The sequence below is a fragment of the Miniopterus schreibersii genome (assembly GCF_964146895.1).
Source record: "Miniopterus schreibersii genome assembly, chromosome: 6".
Taxonomy (NCBI): Eukaryota; Metazoa; Chordata; class Mammalia; order Chiroptera; family Miniopteridae; genus Miniopterus; species Miniopterus schreibersii.
In genome coordinates, this window is record NC_138107.1 from 13,175,901 (window position 1) to 13,201,484 (window position 25,584).

A 25,584-nucleotide genomic window follows, 5' to 3' on the forward strand; every position below is an offset into this window, starting at 1 on the left:
TTAAAATGTAATGCCCAAAACATGCTTAAATCATCTGAGTATTTCCAACTAAGGTCACTGGAGTTAAAGCCTAAAATTCCCAGATGAACATCTTGGTTTCCATGAGCTTTTGCATTTATCCTATCACATTCTTATTTAATAGTGTATAACATTATCTATCTGAGAGCGCAACAAAATTTGGAGACCATTCAAATTCTAGCATTAATCCTGGGCTTTGAATGCTAGCTGGTCCTGTGACTCCCTCCAGGTTAATCACTTATATTTTTTCAGTTCTACATCTTGAGCCTCACTGTCCTCAGCTGTAAAATGAAAATAATATCTACCTCCTAGTCACTGAGAAAATAGGACAAGCAACAGAGGCTTTGGACCTACAAAATGCTAAGTAAACACTAGTTATTTCAATGACGGCATCCATTTCCTCCCTCTCTGATTTTTCGTTATTTTCCCCTCTCTACGAAACCAGACTGATATCGGGTCCACAGATCTCTCAAAAGTGACAATTTGTATTTATTACACAAATAAATACAGAAAGTCCCGTTTTCCACAGGTGTGCAAAATCTGACTAACCTCCAAATCTAGGTGAGGGGCACGAGGGAGTTCATTATACTACGCTGCCTGCTTTCGTGTCGGTTTAAAGATTTTTCAAGATAAAAATTAATGTACAAAGAAAGAAAGAGAGCCTCACCCTACTGAGCAGATGCCAGGATCCAATTAGTGAAAAGCAGGGGCTATTTTTTAAAACTGGAAATGACTTCCCAGGATATACAGTAAGATCTGCGTTCAGTGTTTGTTTTGCAAATGAAGACTGCTAAGGCCAGGGGACCACGGTCTGGTTTCTCCGGTAGGTTCAAGGTTCCCCTGCACCCAGTTCACAAATTAAGTTAGTCTGGCCCTTTGGGTGGACAGGTCTCAAATTCTAAATATGGAATCAGAGTTTGAACCTCTATTGACTAACATTTCACAGGCAGCATTCTGATGCCTGCCTTCCAACAGTAAGATCAGTTTCGTTAAAGAGATCACAGAGGACGTGCAAACCCCAAATAGAAAGTGGTTTCGAGGAGGGAACATCAGTGGGAGTGGACACGGTGAACAGTTTTTAGTAGAAGCTTTGGGAAATTAAGGGAAGTGTTTCATTGGCTGTCAGGTTTTTGTATCTGAAAAGGGGATCTGGCTGAAGATCAATTCACCTCGCTGCTGCTTGTTACAGTTTACATAGCACTTTCCGTACATTATCTGATTCCATCCTCACAAATCTAAGAGAGACAACAGATGGTATCACCCCCTTTTTGCAGATGTGGAAACAGGCTGAGTCTGACTTGTCCAGAGCAAAGATGGAGGTGGACCCCAACCCAGGTTTTCTCACTCTCTCCTCACCCATCTATCTCCCATGCAGACCCATGGCTGGCAGAGGAGGCTGGCAGTCTATGGCATATTTCTGTGAAAGGCAGCCTGAAGGAGAGGCAGACATTTGCCCTTTTTTTTTTTTTTGGAGCTTCTTGTTCAAAATATATGACACAGTGCCCACCAACTTTTGAACAGGGCTGAAAATCACGGATGTCTTTTTCCAATCATAGTTTTCAAATAAATCTAACATGAGGCCCAAATTACTTTAACTGAAGACTCTTTTTCCCAAGCGAAAGAATCTGCTCTCCTCTGTACTGCTCAGTAATGCAGTCAAATGTTCAAAAAAATGCAGTACAATTTTCTGATGCAGTCTTAACCCTTGCAGTCTCCGGCTGGAGTCAAGTCCTGAGCCCAAGGCCCTTCCCAAGGAGGATGCGGCCTCAGCCTGGAGAGGCAGAGCACCTCAGGGCCCTTGCACAGCTCCCTCACCTTCCCCTCACCTGCACCTGTACTCTGGCCTCGTGAAGGAAGTGTCCCTCCTCCAGGAAAGGCCAGGTCTTCCCCCACAGACTTCAAGGGCTTTTGCTCAGGTGGCCCAACCCATTGCTCTCAGTCAATCAACCCCTCTCCACTGATCTTTCGAATCAGCACACAAATATACCACCAGCACCCCCCAAAAGCCCTTCCCTTTACCACGTCCTTCCAGCTTCTGTTCCATTCCTCTGGCCCCCTTTCTGGGTTAAGCTTTGCCCAAAGGTTATCTGCACTACCAGTTCCTCACCTCCCATTTCCCTGCCAACCCCCTCTAATCTGCTCTTGCCCAATCCATTGCTCCACTGAAACTGTTCGCGAAGTCACCAATGGCTTGCTTCCATTTTGTCAAAGCCATCGGTGATTTTTCTGGCCTCATCACACACACCCACATCCACATGACCTTCTCCCTCCAGGCTCCTTAGGACATGTCCGCCAGTCTCCTGGATTAAAACACCACCCCGATTCCCACATTTTCATCTCTTGCCCGGCCAGTCCTCTGGCACTGGATGCCGTATCAGACTGCTTGCTTAACATCGCCACATTGACTTGAACAGGCATCTCAAATTCAGAGGAGCCCAAACTGCGACAGCGTGGCTCTGCTCCCCTCCCTCTCTCTCCCCCATCTCAGCAAACAGCACCACCCATCCACCCAACTGCTAGTCAGAAACCTGTTATCCTAGATTCCTCCTCCCCACCCCCACCAAAACCATCAGCAAGCCCCAGCCCACTGTACCTTCAATGTGTGTCTCACACCCGCCTGCTCCCCTCCATTCACCTTCTGTCACCTCCTCACTTGACCTGCTCCAACTGCCACATTACTGTGCTCCCCAATTCCACACCTGACCCCTCTCTACCAATGTATTGGTTAGGGAGTATCACTTCTCACTGCAAAGTTTCTTTCTTTCTTTTTTAACCCTCACCCAAGGATATTTTTTCCATTGCTTTTCAGAGAGTGGAAGGGGGAGAGAGAGAGAAATATCGATGTCAGAGAGACACATCGATTGGTTGCCTGCCGCACATGCCCCCGACCAGGGCCAAGGATCTAGCCTGCAACCCAGGTACTTGCCCTTGATGGGAATCCAACCCGAGACTCTTCAGTCCCGGGGCCAAGCTCTAACCACTGAGCCAAACCGCCAGGGCTCTCACTGCAGTTTCAATGGCTTCCCACTACTCTTCGAATGAAACCCAAACCTTTCAAGGCCCCCAGAGCCCTGCATGATCAATCACCTCGGGTGCCCTCTCCCCTCCCTGTAGTCCGCCTGTGCCTCTTTTCAGTTGCCCCAAAATCCAAAGTCCTTCCACCAAGGCTCTCCTCTGCCTGGTGCCCTCGGTTTCCCCCCACCCCAACCCCCAGACAGGCTTTTCTAGGCTGCCTTAGCTAAGAAAGTCCTGGCCACTGCTCCCTGGGGTTTCATCAGAGCATTTATCACGTTTTGCAATATATATTTCTTTACATGTCAACCTCCCCTCTGACTGTAAACTAGACGGAGGGGTGGGGGATGGGTAGAGGGAGATGATTTTATCTGTTTGAATTATCAACATATACCTGGAGCCTAAACTTAGTGCCTAGCAAACAATGGGTGCTCAATAAGTAACTGCCGAATGTTATGAATGAACAAGCCAGTCAGTGATGGCATGAAAATAACTGTTGCCGTCTATGAGCCCAGACTCATCGCTGTCATTTAAGCACACGAGTTCTTTTTACCCCTTCCTCTATAAAAAACAGCCCAATAGCTCAGCGTGTCCCACCCATTCTCAGCTTGTCTCCCAGGAGGAAAAAGCAAAAAGCATCCATTTCCTCAGTAAACCCAAATTAACCAGTAGGCCCTACAAGCAGCTGCCCAGAAAACTCGAAAATTCCTATAAAATATCACAGGGGCTTTTTGTTGTGTATTTTATTTAACTTGGGGGGGGGGGTTTAAGAGAACCACGGAATCAAACTCATGTTATCAAGCTTATTTATTCCTTAAAATACCACAGTAGCCTTGTTGAAAAGCGTGCCAAGAACAGATCCAGCTGCTCTTGTCTCCCTCTCCCCACAAAAGAAAGCAACTGTTTAATTTCCCCTTTATTTTATTGGTTCCCCTTCAACATGCACATTCAGAAATATTACTAATCCACAAGATCCCAGCTGAATCTAATCCTCTCTCCTCCCTAAATCACAGTTTTATGAAGTCAGAAATAAAATGAGCTGAATTCAACTGCTTTTACAGCAGGACAACCAGCACAAATGTCTACTGCCTGGGGTCTGAACCACTGGTCTGGATTCTTACTTTACATGTCAATGTTCAAAGTCAATAAAAACATCAAGAGCCTTTCCCCCAAAAATGCCCACAGTGAAATATGAGATATCCCAGAAGTGACAGTAATACAATATCATTACCATGAACCCTATAGCAAATATACAACCAATTACCCACATGTGAATTTTCCACAGAAAGTGGGTAAAACCACACTAGGCTTTCTGGTCTGCTCAATTAACCTTAGACTTGACCAAGCATAATTAGACAGGTGAACCAGCTGGCTGCAGGGGAAACTTCCAAGATGAACTGAAATTATTTTTGGTGCCTGGGATTATGTGCCACTCTCTATTAGCACCTATAATTGGGTATCAACCATGCACTTTTTTTTTTCCCAAGGCAGTGGCAGGCTTTCATAAGTATTTCCTTGCGTTGACTGTCAAGATTACCAGGCCACTCAAGAGTCTTTTTTGGAATGCCAAGGTACATATCCACCCTCTCCACGAGAAGACAAAAACAGAAGTTAATCAACTCGCACAAGTTCATGAAGCAATTTGGCCGTTGGCCCAGGAAGACACTGTCGAGACCTCTGGAGACCTCTCCACAAGACCGAGTGATAGAATTTCAGATGCGGATGGAACTCATGGATCAAACTGTGCATTTTTAATTAAAAAAATCTGAAACCAAGAAATGCTAGAAACTGGTAGCCTCCCCACTTTTGTGACATTTCCCCCCCTGCTTTGAGCATCAAACAACCTTAAAAGTTTTTTGTCACTTTACAAATACTGTAAACTTGAGCCAACCACTGAATGCAAGACAATGTTAACACTTTCTGATTAATCAACTTTATGGTGAATCCTTATACTTTCCCCCCAAAACAATGCTTTTGATTATTACGACCAACCCAACCATCAAAGGATGAGAAAAATAATATTATAAATAAGCTTTGTTTTTGTGACCACACACTTTATTATATAAGCAGCAGCCCCCTCTTTTATAATTAATGCTCCTACCTCAACAAAAACCACAGGCCCAAGCGGGTTAAAGGAAGCAAAACTGAGTACTTTCCACACAGTTCATAGAACTGTTTTCACAGCAAGCTCACATAAATGCTATGTGATATTAACACATGCCTGCTCTGTGGAAGCCTGCTTACCAAGCTGTGAAAAGACTCGTGTTTACTATGGAACCTGTAAAATTAATCTCCTCAATGCCCATAAAGCAGACAGGAAATGCTCTTTTTTGAGATGTCAAGCTGGCTTCTCAACAAATCTTTGGCAAAAATGGACATGCCTAAAAGGGTGGGGCCCAAAGAGCTGTGTCACTCCCTGTATCAATTCCTATAAATCAAATCCTGACAATCACCACAATATTTTTAAAAGAATGAATTATGATTCATGGGCCTTCAAACCTTTATTACCACAAGAACATTCCCAGCAGAAGCGAGGAGGGGGGGAAAAGCTACCGTGACTTGATTAATGGCCAAAGCAAGACAATAAAATAAATCTCATAAATATAAGGGGGGAAAAAGACATGAATGACTGCTCTTGGCTTCGAGAGTAGGCATGTCAATTCCACTATCCTGGGATAAACACACATAAAGATTTTGTTTATCGTCCCAGCATATACACCAACCAGACACAGGTTTTGAGCAGGGGTTAAAAATAATAGTTAATTTGTTTTAACTAATGCCTAGTTAGGAGCATTCGAGAAGTGGCAATAATACTTAATTCCCAACTAACTCAACTCTCATGCTGCCAAATAACAAATTCTCAATCTGGAAATCTGATAACAGGAAGGAAAGAAAGAAAGCACTGTCCATCAGTAACATGCAGAGAAATATTTTTAAACCCATTTTTTTCCCTACTAGAATTGAGCCTGGCTATAGAACTGCAGAAAGCATAACCAACTTCAGTTAACCACACTGCCTAGTGTTTACTCCCTGACCCTACTAAGCATGTCTGGGTTTGAACCTTCGGTGCTAAAATTATCCTGGCAAAGTTAAAACTCCCAGCATAATCCGGGTACCTGACAGCCAAGACCTACAACCCATCTGCAGAAACCAGCAGGCTGAGTACCAGGAAAATCGAGGCAGGGAGACGCAAAGACTGCTGGTTAACTAGTTAACTGCTGAGTACTTCGCTTGTTATCCTTCCAGTGGGCACAAAACCAGATCATCCTGACCAGACCTCTTTCTTGAAACCGTTAATGATGCAGAAGGTTGGTACCAACTGGGACAACTGGAAACTCCTTTCTTAAAGCTCTGCTCCAAGGCCTGCTAAAAAGTGCACCGGGCCGGCTTTCGGTAGGTAGGCATTTTTTTAAAGAGCTCTTCAGCCATCCCTGGCTCCGTCATTCCTAAGCATCACTTCCATGCACTCCACAAGACAGCCCAGGCCATGCTGTTAGCAACCGGCTTCAACACGGACGCTCGCTTGCCAAAGCCGCGTCTGGTCTGGGAAGAGTTTCCACAAAGCTGGCTCTAAGAGGCCAGTCCAAGGCACACGGAGGAACCAGAAGTCATTTTCTTTTAGCCGAAGGATGGCAGGCGCACATGCCCCAGCCCAGTGCTGACCAGAGGCTGCCGGCCAGGTGCTCTCGGCCTCCGCCAGCGAATGGGTGGTTTTGTGTTTTCTATTATGTATTTCTTTAGATCACCAGCAACAACTTCCCAGTCTTCCAAACTGAAGTTCGGACTGGAGGGGCAGGTTTACCCCCTTACACATTTCTCCCATTTGGGTGGCCACTTCAACTTCTGGGGTGTACCCAGCCCCCAAAGAGCCCACAGGCGTGTATACATACATATATGCATCATGTCAAAACCCCTAAAAGGCACATCCCTAGGGTCCTGCGGTTTCTTGGCAGGAAGAATGAAGGCTTTATAACATCACAACATTCAAGTGCAAGCTCCACCACCACCCTGTGAGCCGGGTCTGCCAATTTTAGCGCCCATCGCACCCCTCCCCCTTTCTGGGATGCTGTGCAGCACAGAGAGGGAAGAGGGAAGAAGGGAAGCAGAAAGAAGGCCCAGCTAACATAGTGAAAGTAAAGAAGTGGGGGGAGACTTTTCCTTCCCTGTCCCCCCCCACTTTGTCCCTTCCCCTCCCCCCATCTTCTCACGGAGCATCCCCCCAACTAATTTTTTTTTAATGAAACTTAATAAGCTTCTTGCCTACCTTGGCTGTTTCTGCAACAAGTGCATGGGCAATCCGACAAGAAGACCAGTCTCCGCTTGGGGGGTGAGATGGGGGGCAAGCAGAGCTGATGGAGTAATTTCAATATTAATTTATGTCAGAGCCGCCTTCACGAAGCGCTACTCACTTACAGTACTGCCCTCAGCCTGTAAACAAATATCGCTCCGCCAGGAAACATACTCCCCAGATGCAAGCCCCTCTCCCCAGCAGGGAACCTGGCCCTTCGCCCCCACCCCCACCCAACAGTGTGCTCCCCAACCCCGGTAGGAAGCTCGGGGTTTCCAAAGCACCAACCCACCACCTCCGCCACCACCCTAGCAAGAAACTTACTCGGTCCGTCTACGCCTCCACCCTCCCTTCAGGAAATCTACTCTCCATATGCATTCAGCCTCCCCGCAGGAAATCTGCTCCCCCCTCCCCCCCTTCTATATACATGCACCCCTCCCTCTCCTCCTCCCCAAGCGCCCTCCCCGGCCAGAAACTTACTAGCAAGCAAGCGTGCAGGCTCTCCCGATCCTGGAAACTTACTCCCAGATATAGCGCCCGCTAGCCCCCTTCCCGGCCCTGCTCCCCTTCCTGCCCTCCGCCGCAAGCGACTCCAAACTCTCCGCATCCAGCCCCTCTCCCTCCCCGGTGGAAATTTGCAGCGCGGGGCCGCGCGCGTGCATCCACCCTCCCCTCCAGGAAACTTACTCCCCATCTGCATGCACCGCCTCTCAGCCATCGCTTAGAGGGAAGGGGGTGTGCTAAGGAGACAGAAATACATATGTATCTCTCGCCCCTCCCCCGGCCGCAGCCCACTCGGGGCCGAGCCGCGGTAACCTGGCCTTACCTTTAGCATTGCTCCCCATCCTCGCCCCTCCCTTAACCCTCCTTATCCGCTCCCCGGCACCCCCCTTTTTTTCACCCTTTACCCACCCCTAGCAACCGTTCCCAAGCTCCTCTCGGTCTTTTTTTTTTTTTTTTTTAAATCCAGGATGCAAATTCCTCCCCTGTCAGCAAATCGACTGTCAAATTATTTTCTAGCAAAAGGAGAAAGGCGGAGTGGGGTGGGGGGAGCAGAAGCAAAAAGAGGGGAGGGCGGGAGGAGGGAGAGAGGGGGCCTGTCGAGGGGAGAGATATCCCTCCGCAGAGCTGGGTCTGGCCGCGGGCGGGGAAGCAGGAAGTAAGGTGTCCAGCGCCGCGGCCCGCGGGTCCTACGCGGCGGCCCCCGCCCGCGCCCCATGTCCCCCGGGGCGCCTCGCTTCGGCGGGCGCCGGCCGCCCGTCGCATTGTTCGAAGCGTTCCCGGCGCTGCCGACCTTATTTGTTTGCTCTGCATGTGCGTGAGGTTGCACCTTTTGTTGGCCGGCGAGACTGGACGAGGATGGGGCGGGGGGCGCGGACCGAGTGGCGGCCCGGCGCGGGACCTGTCAGCAAATCGAGGTGTGGCAGACTCTCCGGCGTGGCCGGAAAATAGAGGCCCAGGAGAAGGTGGCGTGGCCGGGAAGCTGCCGCCTTAGACCCGGACCAGTGCAGGATTGCTTCCTGCGTAGCCGTCCCGGTTATTGTAACGCGCTTTGCAATCTAACGACCGGGGTTTGGGTTTCGGGTTTGTGAACGGGGTCGCAGAGATGCCAAGGTCTAGGTGGGCTGTGGGGAGACCAGCTGCCCCTACCCCCTTCCCCCACTGCACCGCGGCCTCGGCGGGGCTGGGAGAGAGGCCGGGGCGCCGGGGAAGGGGCAGGAGGTTCGCGTAGCGCGCGGCTCCATCCCTCCGCCCCGATGGGGGCGGGGAGCGGGCGCTGCACGCGGCGCTGGCGACGCGGCTCTCTGGGGAGGGGTCTCCATCTCCCCCGCGCGGCGGGCCGGGGAGGGAGGTTGCCTAGGAGAGGGGCCGGGCTGGGCGGCGGAGGGGAGGGGGCGCGGGCGCCGCCGCCGAGCGCGTTCGCCCCTCCTCGCGCGCCATGACTGTGGAACGTGGTGCCGGGGAGGAGGGACGGCCGCCGGGGGCCGCCCGGGGCCGCTCGGCATTGGTGCAGAAACCCGAGCCGGGAGCCGCTCGTCGCGCTGCCAGCTCCTCCTCCTCTGCGGGGGAAACCGCTGCACCCGAACCGAGAGCAGCTGCGAGCAGGGGGGCAGGGCGCGGGCTGAAAGGCGAGCCTGAGGTTCAAACCTCGGCGGCGCCAGGAGGGCGACAACCGGACTGCCCCCGGTCCCCCGAAAGCGCGACCGCCTGTCTGTCCAGCCCGGGACCCAGCATTCCCAGGCGTGTTTTCTGGTCGGAGGAAACGTGAACCAAAGTGGTTCGGCTCCACAAGACCCCCTCGAGCCGGCTCGAGGCATCTGTCTCATCGAGGGCACACGACAGCGAGTCGTTTTTGCTCCGGGGAAAGTTAAACCATGCGTTTTGCAGTAAGGGGGAGATCGTTGCGCCCCTTCCCCCAAATGTCACGCAGGATACATAAGGCGCTCCGGCTACGCAGACCTTCGGCACGGTCCCTCACCCTACCCCCACTCGGCGCTGGGTGTGGACTGGGCGGGGGAAGGCTCTATAGGAGCTTAGAGCATGAGGTCATAGGCGGAGGAGGCTGCTGCCAAACGCGGCGGAGCTTCTTGTGCATTTTGAGGGGTAACGGTTGTCCATCTTCAGTGATAAGTTCTCCCGCACAACCCTTTAACTCTGGGGCACCTGGACCAGAGAGTCCTCGAAAGAGGCGAGGGCTCGGGGCCATTCTGCTGGTTGAGTTTGGCCGACGCCCAGCCCCCGGTGGGGCCCTTCCACGTGAGCAAAGTCGAGGGACAGCGCAGTGTCGAGGAGACAGGCTCAGACGCTCTGCCCCCCGCCCCTTCCTCGGTCGTCGGTCATCTTCCAACCGGACGGCTTTCTGTGATAGCCTCCCGGCCCCCTCCGATCCATTCTTCCCAAGAGACTAGGGGAGTCTTTCTAAAACTCCAGGTTACTTTCCTCCGCACCCCCTCCCTAGCGCTCTTAGAATAAAGCCAAGCCCTGAGCCCCGGTGAGATTTCTTCTCTCCAGACCTCTCCACTCCTGCAGCTCCTCCTCCTGGACTGGAAGGCGGCCCTGCTTCTTTGTTCTGCGGCTGGGGGTGGGGTGGGGGACGCTAACCCTTCTCCCTCCACCTCTTTTTACTAACTCCTGCTGGACCTTCTGGACTCGACTCCACTGTCACTACCTCCAAGAAGCCGTCCAGGGATACAGTCATCTCTAACTCCCTCAGAGAAAAAAACCCACCCTAGACCTCCGGGCTGTGGTCGGAGCTGGCCCCAGGGCGGCCCTTTCCCTCTGGAAGGAGGAATTGCCAAGCCCCAGCGCCATCGCTGCCTGGGGCCTGACCTCCTGGGAGGGAGTTGGCCAGGACAGAACCTCAAAACACTGTTTCCTCAAGAGACCTGGAAAAGGCAGTGCACCGCCCAGAAAACCCAGCCCTTCCATCTCCTACCCCAGCACACACCCCTAAAGCTAGGAGAGGCCTTTTCATCTAAAGCTCCTCCCAGGCACAGATTAAGAACCTGAGGCTGACAGGGAGTAAGTAAACTGCCCGAGCAGTGAGGTCAAGGTGGAAATTCACACCCTGGTCTTTCCTGCTCCTAAACCAGAAGCTGCTGAGAAGGAAGGTTTGGGGATTTGGGACTCAGGGTAGTGCTGCTACACAGCCAAGGATGCTTGTATCACCTTCAAAGGAACACGACCCGTTTGGCCCACTGCCAACAGAGGTAGTGTTTCCTAGTGGTTAGTTGTGCAGGCTCTGACCTTGAGCAAGTTAATAATCTTACTTGGTTCGTTTCTTTGACTGTAAAATGTGTTTAATGCTACCTACAATGCAGTGTTGTTATGAGGTTTAATCAAGTTAATATATATTTAAAGACAGGACAGTATCTAGGCAAGTTCTTGATTATTTGTGAGTGGGGTTATGTGCCCCCCTCCCAAGGACTCTAGCAAATCGGGTTGCCAGAATCTTAACTGTGAGGTAAGCATCAAAAATGTCCTAAAAACCTGGGAAATGCACAGATAATACATACAAAGACCTTATTTAGCCAATAGATTGAACCCTCAACAGTGCATATGCTTGAAGATAATTCACAGCGTGATTAATCCCACATCTGTGATTGTTGGTTGTGAAGTCTTAGAATAAGTGTCAGAGGAAATTAAAAATTTACCTTGGATCTTTGAAATTCGAATCAAGCTGAAATAGGCCTAGTCCTGGTGTAAGTCCTGCCTTGTATGACCGCCTCCTAGGGCTACAAAAGTAAGGGGATTATTATTATTATCATTAGATCCTAGCCTTCCCATTTGCAGCACTTATCCCCATGGTAAAAGAGGGTTTTTTAATGCAGTATATTTTTTGGAATAGGTTTAATGCATTCACATGATTCCAAGTTCAAACAAACTTTGAGAAGTCTCCCACCCTATCTGCCACCCACCGGTTTTCTCTCTGTGGAGACAACCAGGGTTAGCCTTCAGAAGACATGTTTGACTGTTTTCCAGCCGAGGCCTCTGGAGAACTCCTAGGGTGCCTATTTAATACTTTATATCTAGGGTTCCCTGCCTCAACGCATGTGAAACCATCACCCCACCCCTACCCTTCCCAACCCTTCAGCCTCAATCCTAAACAGGTACTAACAAGGATTAACCGCAGTTTCCTGTGGTTCTTTCTCCTCTATGCTAATAATCACTAAGGTTTATCAAGTGCTTTCTATGTACCAAGCACTGTGCTAAGTATTAGGCATTCGTTATTCTATTTAATCAGCCCCAAACCATCATCATTACATTATTCTTATTTTATAGATACAGACAGAAGTGGAGTATCAGAGAGGTTACATAACTTGCTCCAATTTGAATCCAGGCCAACCTGAACCCAAACCCTCTGTCTTAACCACTAGCCCTCTTGTCTCTCAGCAACACAGGAAAAATTCTGGGAACCTGAAGGGAAAGAAGTAGGATGGAGTTTTTAAACTTGGGCAGATCTTAATTCAAATTCTGGGACTGGCCCTAGCCCTGATCAGCAATGAGATCTTGGGGAGGTTTAACCTCTCTAAGCCCCAGTTCACCCACCTGTGAAGTGGGACCCTACGTTTTTCATTGGCTTAATGTGAAGGTCAAATGCATGTAAATGACGTTTTTTAAAATGCCTAGTAAACCAAATACAATGTTTAGATCTTGTGTGGCTCTGATTTGAGTAAACCAATGCTAAAAAGGCAATTTTGTGACAATCGGAGAAATAAAATGTGGATTTGATATACATGTTAATAAATTATTAATTTTATTAGATGTGGTAATGGCATTGTGTTTATGCTTTTCTCATCGGTTCTTCTGTCAGAGATGCATAGAGAATTTTGGGTGGAAGCATGTCTAGGATTTATTCTCAAATACTCCGGTCCCCTACCCAAGAAACCATGAGATAAATAAAACAAGATTAGCAAAGTATAGATAATTGTTGAAGCTGTTCATTATACTTCTATTGAATGTTTGAAATGTTTCAAGTAAATTTGAAATAATTAAAAATAAAATAATTATATTCTAAATCATTAAAATTTTAATTATCAGATTTATTCAGTTATTGTAAATTGTTATTAATTTTTAATGTACATTATTAAAATACAGTACTGGCTTATAAGTAGGCATGCAAAAATGGCAATTTTGTTACTGTGAGACACTCAGGGCAGCACCTGCATCTGGCAGGTAAAACAGCAGATTGGAGGGCGGGGGGCATTGAACACTCTAGAGAGCAAGGTGAACAGATAATTGTTAAGGTCCCACCCAACCACACAGAGGACAATGCAGGCAAGTTAAAGTTGAGGGGCAGGTTTTTCCCAAAAATGTACATCTCTGCAGAATCACTTCAAAATTGCATGGATTAGGGATCCAATGCACTGGGCGAAATTCTGAACTCTGCTAACTGGTTCTGTCACCCAGTCCAGAACTGCAGCTCTGAGTTCCCTCATTTGTCATTTGGGTGCAAGACTTCTCCGGCCCCTTCCAACTGTCCAGACTGGAAGCCTAAGAAATGCTGTTGGTTTGAACAAGAGAAGGATTATTCCTGAGGCCACCCTGTTATTTGCCTATCTCAAGGACATATCAGAGCCCAATGGAAATGAAAATGTAGCCAAGTCATGCCCTGGCCAGATTGCTCAGTTGGTTAGCGCATCACCCCGATACACCAAGGGTATGGGTTTGATCCCCATCAGGGCACACTCAAGAATCAACCAATGACTGCATGAATAAGTGGAACAACAAATTGATGTTTTTCTCTCTGCCCCTTCCTCTTTCTCTCTTAAAAAAAAAAAAAAAAAATCAATTAAAAAAAAATCATTTTTTAAATGTAGCCAATTTATAACCAAATTAAATATTTAGGCCTGGTGAGCATTAGTGTATTCTAGGAGTAATTGTTCTCAACTCTGGATTTACACAGCTGGAATTATTTTTATGTATGACCCTGACTTGAAATGAAAGTTTGTCCTCAGAGAAAATTTGTGTTTTAGAGAAAAGATAAGACAATGTATTCGGAAACCCTTCAAAGAAGTGAACACTTCTGTGTAACACTTCCCTTTATGTTAAAGGTGGCTCTTCAAGAGAGCTACTTTAAAGCTGGAAAAACTGGAGACCTGGAGGGGGAAGAAAATACCACCTGTGCCCTCTCCAAGGCTGAAGAATGAAGGCTCTGAGAGGCGACAGGGACCATGAGGATGGGACAAATCAATGTGTGCCTTAGGAACGAGTGGTGATGTACCTAATGCAGCCGTTGAAGGCTCAGTGGTCAAGAGCAAGTGAGTCTATGGCAAGTTCAAGCAATGAAATGATATGGTTGTGGGGTGTTTCTCACACTCTAGTTTCTTTGCCATCCTTGATTCAGTAACAACTAAAGCAAAGAAAGCAAAACATAATGGCACAGAAGGGCTTCTTGACTCCCATTTAAAACCAGTAGGACGGCATAATTTTTGGTGTCACCTCAACCCCCATGTCTGTTAAGGAAGGTATTGAGAGAGCAGGCCTTACTCAAGACAGGAGGCCTAACTGGTGTTTGTTTAGTAATACTCAGCGATCACTATCTCGGGCAAGTTTCTAGCCAGAGAGAGAGAAAATAGGTTTCAGGCTATGACAAGTTTCTCAGTTTAGGTCATATTTCCAAGAGACAAAAGAGCTCGAATATGTAGTAGACCCTGTATCCAGTACAAGAAGCCAAAAGCAACTAACTAGTTGAAATCACTGCTAAAAATTCCTGCACCTGCCCAGAAGGTATGCCTGGGAGTGACACATTTCAGCTATGGGATTAGTACATGGTAGGTGGTGCTCAAGGGCTGAGGTGGCCCAATGAGTGGCTTTGTTAGCTGGGGGGGGGAGGGGGGGTGAGGAAGAGAGATTAAGTGAATTTCCTACTGGGGATCTATTAAGTTTCCAATTGCACAGAGTGTAAACAGTGGCTACTTTTCTAGAACCCCTAATGGAGCCACAATTTTTTTTGAAGTGGGAGAGAGGACCCATGAGAGTGTGTATTAGAAAGAATCCTGGCAGGAAACAGGTGGCACACTCGACAGGTGCCTGAGGAGCATTTAAGGTGAATGCTGTTTACAGGAGCGTGCGGGCAGGGCGGGCTTCACGGACACGCAACCTGTGCTGTCACACAGGACCCCGCGCTTAGAAAGGCCCCGCACTTAGTTTAATGCCTGTGGTTACCATCTTGAAATTCTTAGTAACTTTTGAACAAAGGTTCCAGCATTTTCGTTTTTTACTGGGCCCCACAAATGATGCCGTCAGTCCTGTGTTTGGTGTTATATATCAGATAAGGGATGGTATAGCACCAAAGGACCAAGGTCGGCCTGGAGCCTTTATAACCACTAAGCCAGAAAGGGCAAGGAAGAGAAATCTCTGGAATGGAGAGAGAGCTGTTGCTGAAGTTGTGGCGATGGCTAGAGCTGTAGGAGAAGGTCACACAACAGAAGTGGAGGCCTTCTTTAAAAAAACACAGCCCTAGTCAACCCACAGCCTGTAGAGGGAGGCAGGTGTCTCTCTGCCCTGCCCTCTGCCCTGCGTGTGCCTGCCACTGACTGAACCAACTAGGAAGCCAGGGGGCCTGGGAGCCCACTGGGGAGACCAGTGGAGGACAGGCTGCCAGGGCATCGGGTACAGTGGGAAAAGGCAAGAGTGAGTCTGGAAAGGGCAGAGAACACCCAGCTCAGGGCTTTTATTTGAAATGTTCAGGATCAGGCTAAGAGTAAATAAAATGGAAATATCACAAATGATGAATTTCAGGAAAGGATTTTGCGATGATTAAAGGATGCTCATTTGGTATGCATCGTGCACAGGTGTTTATACACTTTCAAAGGAAAAACAAGATGATATAAGAATTTCCATGAAAAGAGGGTTGGGTGTTTGAAAGAGCCGTCATTAGCAAAGAGAGAAGCCTCAGATTTCAAAATTTTAGATGCATTACAGTTCCCAAAACCAAATTTTGCAGACAACCCCCCCCCGTTCCCCTTCACCTTTACTTTTCCTCTCACTCTTCGGCCAACATCACAACAAAAAGTGCTTGTGACAGGCACAACATCCCAAGAATTGCAAGAGCCACTAGGGCAATAGCAGATGAACAGAATATATTCCAACAGAGGATTTTGATGTAATTAAATATTGTAGGAACATCGGGAAGCTCTGACAAAGGGAGTTCGTTATGATGATTTGTAACCATTCCAGCTTCTCAGTTCCTCTGAACATTTTAGATTATAGTAGTCCCCCTTTACCCTTGGTTTTTCATTCAGGGGTTTCAACTTTCACGTAATCGATTAAGGTCCAAAAATATTAAATGGAAAGTTCCAGAAATAAACGATTCATAAATTTGTAAGTTGTGCACTGTTCTGAGTATCGTGATGAAATCTCGTGCCATCCTGCTCCATTCCACTGAGGAGATGAATCATCCCTTTGTCCAAAGTATCCACGCCATAGATGCCACCCACCCGCTAGTCACTTAGTAACAATCTGGGTTATCAGACTGACTGTCGCAGTATCTGAGTGCTTGTGTTCAAGTAACTCTTATTTTACTTAATAATATCACACTCACATAATTTTCATTACAATATACTGATATAATTGTTCTATTTTATTAGTTATTGTTAATCTTTCACTGTACTTAATTTATAAATTAAACTTTATCATAAGTATGTATAGGAAAAAACATAGTATATGTAGGGCTCGGTTCTATCTGCAGTTTCAGACATCCACTGAGGGTCCTAGAATATCCCTCCTGGATAAGGGCAGACTACTGTTTTCAGATGACTCAAAAAAGTACATATCACTGATTAATTTCCTTTCCACTCACATATGGGCTAAACTAAGTTAATCCGTTATCATTTCCTTGAAAACCAAAAATCTTGCTACAAATGTAAGAGTGCAGGGACACACTTCATCTGTAAAAGTCACAGAACACAAAATTGATCATTTTAAAGTGTACAACTCGGTGACATTTAATATATTCACAATGTTGTGTAGCCATCACCTCCATTTAGTTCCAAAACATTTTATCACCCCAAAAGGAAAACCTATACCTTTTAAGCAATCACCTCCCATCTCCCCTCCCCGGAGCGCTTGGCAACCACTTATCTGCCTTCCCACTCTAGGTTTACCCATTCCGGACACTCCATATAAATGGAGTCATACAATAAGCGACCTTCTCTGTCTGGCTTTTTTCACTTAGCGTAATGTTTTTGAGGCCCATCCGTGCTATAGCTTCCTTTTTACGGCTGGATAATATTCCTCCTTGTGCATGTCCCACATTTTCTTTATGAGTTCATCAGGTGATGGACATTTGGGTTGTTCCCACCCTTTGGCTCCTGCGAATAGTGCTGCCTTGAACGTGAGTGTACGTGTACTTATCTGAACACGTGTTTTCAGTTCTTTTGGGTATATGCGTAGGAGTGAAATAGTTGGGTCATATGATAATTCTATGTTTAACTTTTTGAGGAACTGCCAAATTGTTTACACTTAATCTTTTTAAGGGAACTCACTGTTTGGAATCCTTTTAGAAGCACTCATTTACAATCACTTGTTTCATACCTAGAGTAACTTAGCCCATTCGTGTCTACAAAATAAAAAACATAGTCCAAGAAAATTTTTATGTGGAAGATACTCTAGTTAACAATTGACAAGTTCTTATAATTTATTTAAGTTATTAGTTTAGAAAAGTAATACAGGCAAAAAGAAAATACAGATCACTAATAACCCTCTGTGAAACCTTATACATGTACCTTTTTTTTTACAAAAATAACCCCAGAGTGCTTATCAATAGATACAGCCTAAAATAGAAAATGAAATTAAGTCAATGAAGAAAAACAACACAATAGGCCTCTGAGTGGTAATAATTTCACATCAGAAAGCACCCCAACCTAGTTTTTCAATTCAGCCTATTGCTCTGAGAATTTGAAACATGATTATATAGTTGTGTAGAATAATATTCAACTATATAATAAGTCAACTCTGACACTGTGTTATTGGGCCAAGATTTAGAAGGTGTGTTTGGGGTTTGTTTTTTCTTGATGGTTTTTAAAAATGTATCTATTTATTTGACTTAAGAATATTTCTTTTCTCCTTTGGAATTGAATGGGGAACACAAAATTTTGGCAAACTGTATCTTTCAGATGGATTCAGAGGCCCTGCCTAGGTGTAGGCTTTCTTTTCTTTCTTTTTAAAATTAACATATAATAAAATTGATGTGTGTGTGTGTGTACAGTTCTATGTGTAAACATCATCACAATCAGGATACAGACAGTTCTTTCACCCACCCCCAAATCCCTGTGCTGTCCCTTTAAATCATATCCTGCCCCTCCCCCCATCCCTAACTCCTTGCAACTCCTGGTCTGTTCTCCACCACTCTTTAGTTTACCTTTTTCCTGAATGTCATCTAAATGGAATCATACAATATATAATCTTTTGAGATGCTTCATTCACTCCACACAATGCCTTTGAGATGCATTCGTGTTGCTGCATGTAATAATAGTTTATTCCTTTTTATTGCGAAGTAGTATTCATATTATACTAGCAAGAGTGTTTATTGCTAATAGTATTTTAATACTAACTTAGTAGGACTGTACCCACTTTATTCACCCATCGAGGACATTGTCTCTAGTATTTGGCGATGATTACAAATAAAGCTGATAGAAACATTTATGTGCAGGTTTTGGGGAAAATGTAAGATTCATTTCTCTAAAATAAATACTTAGGAGGGGGGTCATGTTTAACTTTATAAGAAACAGGCAAGTTGTTTCCCTTAGTACTATTTTATATTCCCACCAGCGATGAATGAGAGTTCCAGCTGTGCCACTAGCAGGCACTGCCATGCCTTTGTTGTCCATTTTAATGGATGTGTAGTAATATCTCGTTACAGTTTTAATTTGCATTTTCCTATTGGCTAATGATGCTGAGTGTCTTTTTATGTGCTTATATTATTTTCCACCTACATATCCACTTTGGAGAAGTGTCTGGATGTGTAAGTGTTTTGCCCCTCACCTTGTTTTAAAAAAAAAAACAAAAAACCACCACCTACGTATTTCATCTCCTACTTTTACTTGTTGCCTGTCTCCCCTATAAAAACGTAACTTCCACGAGGACAGAGATTTGGGTCTGTACCGCTCATTGCTCTAACAGTTATAACCTAAAACACGTGTAACTTACAATATCCTGTCGCCTATAACAGTGCTTCACATAGTAGATATCTTTGTTGAATGAATGAACTAACATTTATTGAGTACTTACTATGTGTCAGGCACCATTCTAAAAGCATCACATTTATTTTTTTGTGTAATTATTATTGTTGTCTTTGTCAATTCTCACCCAAGGATATTTTTTCCATGGATTTTTAGAGAGAGCAGAATGGAGGGAGAGAGGGAGAGAGAGAGTGAGAAAGAGAGAAACATCATCAATTGGTTGCCTCCCCCACAAGCCCCATCCAGGCCGGGACTGAACCTGCAACCCAGGTATGTGCCCTTGACCGGGAATCGAACCCTCGACCTGCCAGTGCACAGACCAAGGCTCCAACCACTGAGCCACACCTCCAGGGTGTCATGTAATTATTTTATCAATAATTTTAATTTATTCTTTACAAGTCTTTAATTGTTCAACAAGCACACTGAGTGGTTATTATGTGACAGTAACTAGGCTAGGGTTTAGGAATAAAACGAAAGTTACCCGTAAGACACAGACAGGTTAATACTCTAAGGGGCCCGGCCGGGCGTGGCTCAGCGGTTGAGCGTCGACCTAGGATCCTAGGCGATCGGGGTTCGATTCCCGGTCAGGGCACGTGCCCGGGTTGCGGCCTTGATCAATGACTCTCTCATCATTGATGTTTCTATCTCTCTCTCCCCCTCTCCTTTCCTCTCTCTGAAACCAATAAAGATATGTTTTTTAAAAAAAAATACTCTAAGGGAAGGAAGGTGCTGTGAACTTCCAGGGCGCAGAGAGCTTTCTGGAGGGCTGACCACTTGAATTAAACTGAAGGGAATAAAATGCTTACCTTATATTTTTCCCATAATATTAAACAGAATTAAAATTTAAAGCTCAATTACTTTGTTCTCATTTACAGTAATGAAAATTATCCAGGAAGCACTATATTTTTAAAAGCATTGGAAATAAACAAACAAAAGTCATTGGTCATTGTTTCCTATCATGATAAGTATCTTTGTTTTAACAAAATGTTTTCCTCATTTTTTATTGGGTTGTCTGTTTTCCTACTATTGAGGCTTGAGAGTTTTTTTAGATAACAAGGTCTTTGTTGGTGATTTGAAAATACGTTCCCCTAGTCCATAGCGTTTCATTCTCCTAGTGTCTTTGAAAAAGCAAAAGGTTTTCATTTTAACTAAATCCAATTTATCAGTTTTTTTCTTTTATGGGTTGTGCTTTTGGTATCCAAGTCTAAGAAAACTTTCCCTAACCCCAGGTCATGAACATTTCTACTACATTTTCTTCTAAATGTTTTATAGTTTTACATTTTATTTTTCAATCTATGACCCATGTTTTATTTAATTTTTGTATAAAGTGTAAGATGGAAGTCAAGATATTTTATATTTAGTTGTTCTGTGGGATACTCTTGCATATGGATGGTCAGTTGTTTCAACACCACATTCGGAAAAGACTATCCTTTGTCCACGGAATTGCCTTTGTGCCTTTGTAAGCGATCCACATTTTGTAACTCAGTTGCTGGACATTCTGTTCTGCTCCGCTGATCTCTACCTCTGTCCCCCACCAACGCTGTACTGTCTTGATTATTGCTGCTCTTAGCGAGTCTTGGAGTTGGTTATACCGATCCTCCCACTTTATCTTTCTTTTTCAAAGTTGTTTTGTCTATTCTGTTCTCTTTGCCTTTCCAAATAAATTTTAAAATCGGCTTACCTATATTCACAAAAATCCCATTGGAATTTTTATTGGAATTGCATTAAATCTATAGATTTATTTGGAGTAAATGGACATGTCTAACTAAAGTGAGTCTTACAACCCATGAGCACAATATGTCTCTCCACTTATTTATGTATTTTGATTTCTTCCCTCAGTATTTATAGTTTCAGCGTACAGATCCTATACAAACTTTGTTAGATTTATACCTAAGTATTTCCGTTTTTAAATTTTTATTTTATTTTTATTTTTAAAATATTTTTATTGATTTTTGAAGGAGAGGGAGAGAGAGAGAAAGAGAGAAATATAAATGTGAGAGCGGAACATCAATCAGCTGCCTCCTGCACACCCCCTACTGCAGATCAAGCCCACAACCCCGGCATGTGCCCTGACCAGGAATGGAACCAGTGACCTTTCAGTGCAGGGGGCGACTCCCAGCCAACTGAGCCACACTGGCTAGAGCTATTTATACTTTTTAAAATTTTGGTTTCAAAATTGTTTATTATAAGTATATAGAAATATGGCCCAGCCGGGCGTGGCTCAGGGGTTGAGCGTCGACCTAGGATCTAGGAGATCAGGGTTCGATTCCTGGTCAGGGCACATGCCCAGATTGCGGGCTCGATATCCAGCAGGGAGCGTGCAGGAGGCAGCCGATCAATGACTCTCTCATCATTGATGTTTCTCTCTCTCTCGCCCTCTCCTTTCCTCTCTCTGAAATCAATAAAGATATATTTTTTTTTAAAGAAGAAGAAATATGAAGCATTTTTTTGTGCATTGACCGTATATTCTATGGTTGTGCTAAACTCATTAATTTAGGACATGTTTTTTGTAGATTCTTTGGGATTTTCTATCTAGAAAACCATGTCACCTGCAAATAAACATAATATTCTTTCTTTCTAATCTGTATGCCTTTTACTTTCTTTTTCTGCCTCTTTTCTCTGACTAGGACTTCCTGTGCTATATTGAATTAAGAATGATGAGAGAGGACCTCCCTGCTTTGCTCCTCATCTTAGGGGAAAGCATTTAGTGTTTCACAATTAAGTATGATATTAGTATTTTGTAGATGCCCTTTATCAAATTAAGGAAATTCCATCTGTTTTTAGATTGCTGAAGGTTGTGTGTGTGTGTTTTATCATGAATGGATGCTGAATGTTTTCAAATGCTTTTTCTGCATTGTTTAATATGTTCTAGTCATTTATCCTGTTTAGTTTTTTTTAATATGGTGAATTATATAGATTGATTTTTGAATTTGGAAACAGCTTTGTATTCCTAGGATAAACCCTACTTGGCCATGGCGTATTATTCTTTTTATATATTGCTGGATTTGATTTCCTAATATTTTGATGAGGATTTTTGTATACTAGTTAAAGGAATATTGGTCGATAGTTTTCTTTCCTGTATTGTCTTGGCCTAGTTTTGGTATCAATAGACTCATAAAATAATTGGGAAGTGGTCCATTTTCTTCTACTTTCTGGAAGATATTGTGTCGAATTGGTGCTGTTTGTCTTTTAAAAGTTCAATAGAATTCTCTAGTGAAAACATCTGAGCGTGGAGTTATTTAGTGTGTTTTTTTTTAAGGTCTTTACCTGTGGATTTAATTTCTTTAATATATATGTTACCTGTTTCTTCTTGGGTGAGATTTAGAAGCTTGTGACTTTTAAGGAATTGCTTCGTTTCATCTGAGTTATTGAACTTATGCGTGTAGACTTGTTAAATAGTGTTTCTGTTTAGTATCTGTGGGGCTTGTAGTGATATTTCCTCCTCTATGACTGCAATTGTCATTTGTGTCTTTTCTCTTTGTTACTTGTCAGTATGGATAGAGTTTATTAATTTCATTCATCTATTCATAGGACCAGCTATTGATCTCACTGATTTTCTCCATTGTTTTTCTGTCTTCCATGTCATTGAATTCTGCTTTTTATTATTTCCTTCCTTCTACTTACACTGGGTTTATTAGGCTCGTCTCAGTTTCTTATGATGGAAGCTTTGTTTGTTGATTTGAGACCTTTTTTCTTTTTAAATATAAACATTTTAATTGTTATAAGTCTCCCTTTAAGTGCTGCTTTCACCTCATCCCACAAATTTTTATGTGTTGTATGATATTGAAGTGTAGTTGACATATGTGTTGTGTTTTCGTTTTTGTTCAGTCAAAAATATTTTTTAATATCCTTTAAGACTTTCTCGTTGGCCCCTAGGTTATTTCGATGTGTGTTTAATTTCCAAGGGTGTGGAGATTTACCAGTTATCATTTTGTCGTTGATTTCTAGTTCAATTCCATTTTGGTCAGAGAACATAGTTTATATGATTTCAATTCTTTTCAATTTGTTGAAGTTGTTCTGTTGCCCAGGGTGTGGTCTGTCCTGATGAAGGTTCCGTGTGTAGTTGAAAGGAATGTGTATTCTGCTGTTATCGTGTGGAATACTTTACAAATGTCTGTTAACCCAGTTTGATAGTGTTTTTCAGCTCTCCTATGTCTTTGCTAATTTTCTGCATGGCTGTCCCATTTATTAATGAGAGAGGAGTATTAAAATTTCCAAGTACAGTTGCGAATTTGTCTACATTTTTGTTTCACGTATCTTGAAGCTCAGTGGTTTGGTGCATATACATTAGGATCATCATGTCTTCTTGATGAATTAACCCACTTATCTTTTTATGTAGCATCCTTCTTTGTGCTTAATTTTTCTTGCTTTGAAGTCTACTTTGTCTGATAGTAAAATAACCATTTCAGTTTTATTTTGCTTACCTTATATCTTTTTTACATTTTTAAACGTATGTTACTTATGATATTATATCTAAACTTGGTTTCTTATAGACAGCATATCTTTGGATTTCTTTTTTTAATCCACACCCAAGGATATGTTTGTTGACTTTAGAGAGAGAGGAAGGGAGAGAGAGAGAGAAACATCAACCAGCCACCACCCACAGGTGCCCCTACCTGGGATAGAACTGCAACCTAGGTATGTGCCCTGACCAGGTATGGAACCCACAACCTTCTGGTGCACTGCCCGGGAGGATGTTCCAACCAAGCCACCTGGCCAAGGCTGGATTTTTTAATTTTTTTAAAACAATTTTATTGACTTTTAAAGAGAGGGGAAGAGGGGGAGAGAGAGAAACATTGATATGAAAAACATTGATCAGCTGCCTCCAGCACGTCCCCTATGGAGCCCACAACCCAGGCATGTTCCCTGACCTGGAATCAAGCCTGCAACTTTTTGGTGCACAGGACGATGCCCAACCAACTGAGCCACACTGGCCAGGGCAAGGGCTGGATTTTTTTTTTTTTTTTAATAGAAAACAATTCTGACAATCCTTGTCTTTTAACTGATGAGTTTAACTATTTGCATTCCATGTAATTTTTGGTATATTTGGACTTATATTTACCTTTTCACTATTTGTTCTCTGGTTTTTTTTCCCCCTCTCTTTCCCCTTCCTTATTTCCTTTGGGTTATCTAAATATTTGACAATATGTGTGTTAGAACTTCAGGTGTGGCTTCATGGGTCCGTGAGACTGTGTTCATTTTTTTTCAATCGTTTTTCTCCCTATTGTTAAGACTGAATTATTTCTATTGCTCTGTCTTTAAGTTCATAGACTCTTTTCTCTCTCATCTTTGTTCTGCTACTGAGCTCATCCAGTGAATTTTTTTTTAATTGTTATATTTTTCTTTTTAAATTTTTCCATTCAATTCTTTATATCTTCTCTTTCTTCACTGAGACTTCCTATATTTTCATTTGTTTCAAGAGTGTTCATCTGTACTTCTTTAAGCATGGTTATAATAGCTGTTTAAAGGTCTTTGTCTCAACAGACTGACGAATCTCAGAGAGAAGGTGGGGGTGGGGAATGAGTGGGGAGAGATTAATCAAAGAACTTATATGCATGTATACATAGCCCATGGACACAGACAATAGTGTGGGGAAGGTCTGAGGGGAGGTGCAGATTTAGGATGAAGGGGATGGGGGAGGGGCACATCTGTAATACCTTCAACAATAAAGATAAACAAACAAACAAACAAACATTATCTTCACATTCATGCAATGTCAGAACAGTAAAAGAAAAGTCTTTGTCTCATAATTACATTTGTGTCTTCTTGGGGTTGGTGTCTGTTGATTGTCTTTTCCCTTATTAGTTGTGATTTTCCAGATTCTTTGTCTGCTGATTAATGTTAGATTGTATCTTGGATCTTTCTAAGAGCAGAAACAGGATGCCTCAAAAATTAGGATTTGTGAGTAGGCTTTTCAAATTTAACTGAGTTCTGCAATATCATTACAAACCAGTGCAGTATGAAAGAGGACTGAGCATACTTTTTGGAAAAACATACACTGAATATGTACATAAAGGTTCATGTTGAACCCTATTGCTTTTTAGCCAATGAATGAGTATTGCTTTTTTTAAGATTTTTTAAATTGATTTTTAGAGAGAGAAGGAGGGAGAGAGAGAGAAACATCGCTGTGATAGTGAAACATCAATAGGCTGCCTCGTGCACTCCCCCTACCGGGGATCGAGCCAACAACTCAGACATGTGCCCTAACCAGGAATTGAACCCAGCACCTCTTGGTGCACTGGACGACAGCCAACCAACTGAGCCACACTGGCCAAGGCATGAGTACTGCTTTTAAAACAATTGTACAAGTTAAAATACTAAAATATATTTAATAGCTGAGTCTCTAGACCCTCAGTCTCTTTCCACTAGGCCGCATTACCTTAGCTTCTTCTTCAGGAAACTCCAAACTTTCCTTTAATCCAGCAACTAAAGAGTCAATATCTAGCCCAGCAGGGAATGTACTGGACCCTATTCCAGATCTGTGGTTGGATGCCATTCTGATTGGTCAAGGCAAGTGCCTACCGGTCATTAAATATTTGGAATGTCATCTCTGCCTGTACCTTATATTTGTACAGCATTTTA

At 44.1% G+C, this 25,584-nt stretch overlaps 1 protein-coding gene across 10 annotated transcripts in view; it reads right to left on the bottom strand.

The window, feature by feature from the left end:
• The window catches only part of TRERF1 (transcriptional regulating factor 1), a 200,113-nt gene extending 191,867 nt beyond the window's left edge, over nucleotides 1-8,246 (bottom strand). For 5 of the 10 annotated variants that reach the window (XM_081140325.1, XM_081140333.1, XM_081140332.1 and 2 more), the window contains exons 1-2: nucleotides 7,799-7,924; nucleotides 7,295-7,379 (exon numbers count right to left, since the gene is read on the bottom strand). The gene's annotated coding sequence lies outside the window, so the exon portion shown is untranslated. Of the gene's footprint in view, nucleotides 1-7,294; nucleotides 7,380-7,642; nucleotides 7,720-7,798; nucleotides 7,925-8,005; nucleotides 8,075-8,144; nucleotides 8,157-8,230 lie in introns of those variants that run through there. The other 5 variants (XM_081140330.1, XM_081140329.1, XM_081140326.1 and 2 more) reach the window with 5 other exon arrangements.
• Between the last annotated feature and the right edge of the window lie 17,338 nt (nucleotides 8,247-25,584).